Below are 5,891 nucleotides of genomic sequence, written 5' to 3'. Positions count from 1 at the left end.
CTTGGGTAGTGACCAAGTAGAATTTCAGAGACCTGGTAGATAGCCAGCAGTGAATCTGTTATGGGAATTGTCTCTTGGAATCACGGTGGTAACTAAAGGAAACAACATCCAGTGGTTAATGGGACACCTGGGGATGACACTTCTTTCTTTAAATTACTATTTCCTTTCCCAACTATGGTTTTTTTTGTTTTTTTTTTTTTTTGCCATGAGGCCAGAAAGACAGCCCTTGAATAACAAGGAAAGCAAATTGTAATTGAATAAAGAAAATATAGCAGGGATAAAAAATTTATTGAATTACTTTATGTTTTAAAAAAATTTTCTACATTATGAGTTCTACATTACCCTCATCAAAGACACATAAACAAATTGAAGCTACCAAAAAAAAAAAAAATCTATTTCTCTTTCTCCTTAACTTGTTCATGGCAAGTAGGAAGAAACAATGGAATGCACAAAGAGAAGGTCACAAAAATCTAGGTGGGAAAACAGAGGAGAAATATTCAAGACCTGTTTTTCAAAAAAAATATTAATGAGACCTGATGCAAAGAATAGACACCAATGAATACATTATTATTATGAGTTAGATTGTTTTAGCATTTTGAACAATATACTAGTAAATTGTTCTAGTACTTTGCACATTAATTTATTAGTGTAAGCAAGATCATGACAGTTAATTTTCTAAAGTCACAGTTTTAAAAGCAAAATATATGATCCTGAAATATATAAAACAGCCCACAAGAATAAAAGGAGTGAGAAAGATATAAACTAAGAATGCGAAACAAGCAATTACTACTCAGTCATAACCAAAGAGGGAGACTTTTGTATAATCATTTAAGCTCACTATTAAAAGCAAATGCACAAGTTATGACTAATATTTATTGTTTTCTTTATGCCAAGTAATGTGTTAATGCATTCTTTTTCTTTTTCATCCAGTCCTTGCCCCAACCCTACAATTTGGTGGTACTTGTATTTGAACTCAAAAATCTGATCTATAATCTGCACATCTAACCTGTGCATTTGGTGACTCTTTGTGTGTGTGTGTGTGTGTGTGTGTATAATTGTTGTAAGTTGCAGTCAAACAGGTTCCAAAACATAGCGACCATATGTACAACAGAATGAAAACACTGCACAGTCCTGTGCCTTCCACACAACTGCTGCTATGTTTGAGCTGATTGTCAATCCATCTCATCTCTTCTACTTTACCAAGCATGATGTCCTTCTCCAGGGACTGGTCCCTCCTGAAAATATGTCCAAAGTGCATGAAACTTAATTTCACCATCCTCACTTATAGAGCATTCTGGCTATACTTCTAATGAGAGATTTGTTTGTTCTACTTGGAGTCTATGATATATTCAAGACACTTCACCAACACTATAATTTAAATGCATCGATTCTTCTTCCATCTTCCTTATTTAACATCCAATTTTCACATGCACATAAGGCAATTGAAAATTCCATGGCTTGCATCAGGTGTCAGGTGCATCTTAGTCTTTTAGGTGACATCCTTGCTTTTTAATACTTTAAAGTGTGTATGTTTTGTTTTTTGTTTTTTTGTCTTTTGCAACAGATTTGTCCAATGCAATACATCATTTCTTGATTTCTTGTTGCTGCTTCCATGGGCATTGATTGTGAATCAAAGTAAAATGAAATTGTGGATTCAAGTAAAATGAAATATTTGACAACTTCAATCTTTTCCCCATTTATCATGATGCTGCTCATTGGACCAGTTGTAAGGATTTTTATTTTCTTTATGTTGAGGTGTAATCCATAATGAAGATTGTAAGCTTTGATCTGCACCATTAAGTGTTTCCAGTCCTTCTCACTATCAGCAAGCAAGATTGTGCATATCACAGCTTTTTGATGAGTCTTCCTCTAATCTATATGCTATGTTCTTCTTCATATACTTCAGCTTCTCAGATTATTTGTTCAACACATAGATTGAATAAATATGGTAAAAAGATACAACCCTGACACATACCTTTGCTGATTTTAAACCACACAGAATTTCTTTGTTCTGTTCAAATGACTGGCTCAGGTTCTACATGAGCACAATTAAATGTACTGAAATTCCTACTCTTCACATTATGCATATTTGTCATGATCCACACAGTTGAATGCCTTTACATAGCCAATAAAACACAGGTAAACATCTTTCTGCTATTCTCTGCTTTCAGCCAAGATCCATCTAACATCAGCAACGATATCCCTTATTCCACATCCTCTGCTGAATCCAGCTTGAATTTTTGGCAATTCCCTGTGATGGGCTGCTGCAACTATTTTTTAATTGTCTTCAGCAAAACTTTAACTGTATGTGATATTAATGAAACCATTCAATAATTTCCTCTTTTGTTGGGTCACCTTTCTTTTGGAATGGGCACAAATATAGGTTTCTTTCAGTCAATTGACTGGATAGCTGTCTTCCAAATTTCTTGGCATAGACAATTGGACACTTCCAGTATTGCATCCATTTATTGAAACATTTCAGTGGTACTCCACCAGTTCCTGGAGTTCTGTTTTTCAACAGTGCCATCAGTGCAGCTTGGACTTCTTCCTTCAATACCATCAATTTTTGATCATATGCTACTTCCTAAAATAGTTGAATGTCGACCAATTATCTTTGTTACAGTGACTCTGTGTATACCTTTCATCTTCTTTTGCTGCATCCCATGTCGTTCAATATTTTGCCCACTCCTTCAATACTAATTCAAGGCTTGACTTTTTCTTCATTTTTTTCAGCCTGAGAAATGCTAGGCATGTTCTTCCCTTTTATTTTCTAACTCCAGGTCTTTGCACTTCTCGTTATAATACTTTACTTTGTCTTCTTGGGCTGTCCTTTGAAATCTACTGTTCAACTCTTTTAATTCATTTCTTCTATTCACTTTTCTACATTCAAGAGCAAATTTAAGAGTCTTTTCTGATGTCCATTTCAGTCTTTTCTTCCTTTCTTGTCTTTTTAGTGAAGCCATCTGGGCCAGGACTTTTTTTGTGGGGAGTTTTTATGTTTGTTTGTTTTGTTCCATACTTTTATTTATTTATAATTTTTGCAGTGTTTCCTCCCTCTGGGGAGTTTTTTAATGACCTGCTCAATGTCTTCCTTTGTTGTGGGTCTGTTCAAATTTTCTACCTCAGTCTGTGCTAGTTTATGTGGGTCTTGTGTTTCTAGAAATTTGTCCATTTCTTCTAGGTTTTTGAATTTGTGGGAGTACAGTTCTTCATAGTATTCGATTATTATCCTTTTTATTTCAGTTGGTTCTGTTGTGACATTGCCCATTTTATTTCTTATTCATATTATTTGCATCTTCTCTCTCTTTTCCTTAGTTAAATTTGCCAGTGGTTTGTCAATTTTGCTAATCTTTTTGAAGAATAACTTTCTAGTCTTGTTGATTTTCTGTTTTCTATTTCATTTATTTCTATTTTTATTCTTTCCTTTCTCTGGAAACTGAAGGATTCTTTTGTTGCTCTTTTTCTAATTGTTATTGGGGTAATGTGTTGACTTTGTTAATTTTTTTCTTCTTTGATGTGTACATTAATTGCTATAAATTGATTGACCTCTGAGTACTGTTTTCTCTATGTCCCAAGGATTTTGGTATGTTGTGTTTTCCTTCCCATTTGTTTCTGGGAATTTTTTAAATATATTTTTTCTCACTTTATTTCTTCTGTTACCCAGTGGTTCTTGAGCAGAGTGTTACTCAGTTTCCATGTATTTGATTTTCCCCACCTGGTCTTCCTATTGTTGATTTCTAATTTTATATCATCATTATCCAATAACATGTTTCATAGAATTTTGATGTTTTAAAATTTATTGAGGCTTGATTTGTAGTCTAATATATGGTCTAATCTGGAGAATGACCTATTTGTACCGGAAAAGAATGTGTATTTTTTCTTTTTCTTGGGTGGAGTGCTCCCCATATATCTATGGGGTCAAGCTGGTTGATTGTGTTGTTGAGATTTTCTGCACCTTTGTTGAGTTTTTTCCTAATTGTTCTGTCCATCATCAAAAGCAGTATATTAAAGCTTCCCACTACAATTGTCTATTTCTCCTTTCAATTCAGTTAATATTTGCTTATGTATTTTGGAGCTTTTTTCCTTTGGTGCATTGATACTTTGCTATTTCCTCTTGATCTAGTGACACTTTTATCATCATATAATGCCCTTCCTTATCCCTTATGCTGGATTTTCTCTTGAAGTCTATTTTATCAGAAATTCATATTGCCCCTCAGTTTGTTTTTTTTTTTTTTTTTTGTTTTGTTTTTTTTGGTTGCCATTAGCTTGATTTTTTTTTCCCCCAACCCTTGATGTTTAATTTATTTTTATCTTTGTGTCTAAGGTGAATCTCTTGTAGACACATATTGATGGGTCTTGGTATCTTATCCAATCTACCACCCTCTTTCTTTTGATGGGTGCATTTAATCCATTCACATTTAGTGCTATTAACGATACCTATGAATTTACTGTTCTCATTCTTTTGTATTTTTTGTTGTGGTGCTGAGGGTTTCTTTGTTCTAAGTATTTTTCTGTGCTAATTTCATTTTGTTATCAAGTTTTCTTTCTCTTCTATTCATTATTATTGCTTTTGTGTCTATTAAGTCCCTGTGATTTTTTTCCTTTCTTATTTTGATTAGAAAGTTTATTAATTATCTCTGTAATTACCCTGTAGTAAATTCTTATCTCCCTAGGTTTAAAACATTCTGTTCTATCCTGACTTTGACTTGACTTCCTCTCCAAGTGGAAGTTTTGTAATTATACTGTTTATTCCCCCTATTTGATTTGTTGTCAGTGTTGTTTAAAGATTTACCCCTCTCATTTTCTAGTTTCCATTTTGTAAATTTATTTTAGATTTGAGAATTCTTTTCCTGGGTTGATTTCTTAGTAATGTTGTCATGAATCTTAAACTTAAGTTGCTGTCTTCCATTGTTGATTTTCCATTGGAAGAATTCCCTTTAGTATTTCTTGTAGGGTTGGTCTACCCACTGTCGTAGAGTCGTATCTGACTCATAGCAACCCCTCCTTGGGTTTCCGAGGCCATGTCACTACAGAAGTAGATTGCTCAACCTTCCTTCCAAGGAGTGACTGGTGGGTTTGAACCACCAGCCTTCTGGTTAGCAGTCAATGCCTTAGGCAATCCCTTTAATTTCTGTTTGTCTTGGAATGTCCTGACTTCACCATCACATATGAGGGACAATTTTGCTGGTGGTTGGCAACTTTTTCCTTCAAGATTTTGCATATGTCATCCCATTGCCTTCTTGCATGCATGGTTTCTGCTGAGAAATCAGAGCTTAGTCTTGTTGGTTGCCTTTCGTAGGCAACATTATGCTTTTCCTGAGCTGCTCTCCATTCTTTCTTATCTTGGATTTTGGAAAGTTTGATTAAATATATCTTGTTGACTTTCTCTTTGGGTCTACCATGCATGGGGTTCATTGAGCTTCTTGGATGGACATCTTTTCATCTTTCATAATGTTGAAGAAGTTTTCTGTCAGTATATCTTCAATGATTTTCTCAGTTATTTTTTTGTTTTGTTTTGTTTTTCTTTGTCTCCTCTTGTCCTGGGTTTCCAATAAGTGTTATTTCTTTTGGTATCATCCCAAATAACTCTTAGGTTTTCTTCATTTCTCTTGATTCTCTTATCTGATTTTTCCTCCTATAAGCTGGTGTCAAGGGATTTGTCTGCTAGTATGCTATGCATTACTCAGTCAATTCAATTCTACTCTTTTATCCTTAAAATATGTTATCTATCTTTGTAATTTTTGTGTTCATCTTCTGGATACCCATTTGTTGTTTTGTATGATTTCTAATTGTCTATTTATTTTGTTATTTTGTTCTCATGATTTTCCTGAATTCTTCAATGGTATTGTCAGTCTTTCTTTGCTTTGGTCTTATGATTTCCTTGAATTCTT

Source organism: Orycteropus afer, unplaced genomic scaffold (assembly GCF_000298275.1).
Source record: "Orycteropus afer afer isolate SDZICR_OR568_19922 unplaced genomic scaffold, OryAfe1.0 scaffold01170, whole genome shotgun sequence".
Taxonomy (NCBI): domain Eukaryota; kingdom Metazoa; phylum Chordata; class Mammalia; order Tubulidentata; family Orycteropodidae; genus Orycteropus; species Orycteropus afer.
The sequence above is the reverse complement of the archived record's forward strand: the minus strand, read 5'-3'. Positions refer to the sequence as shown.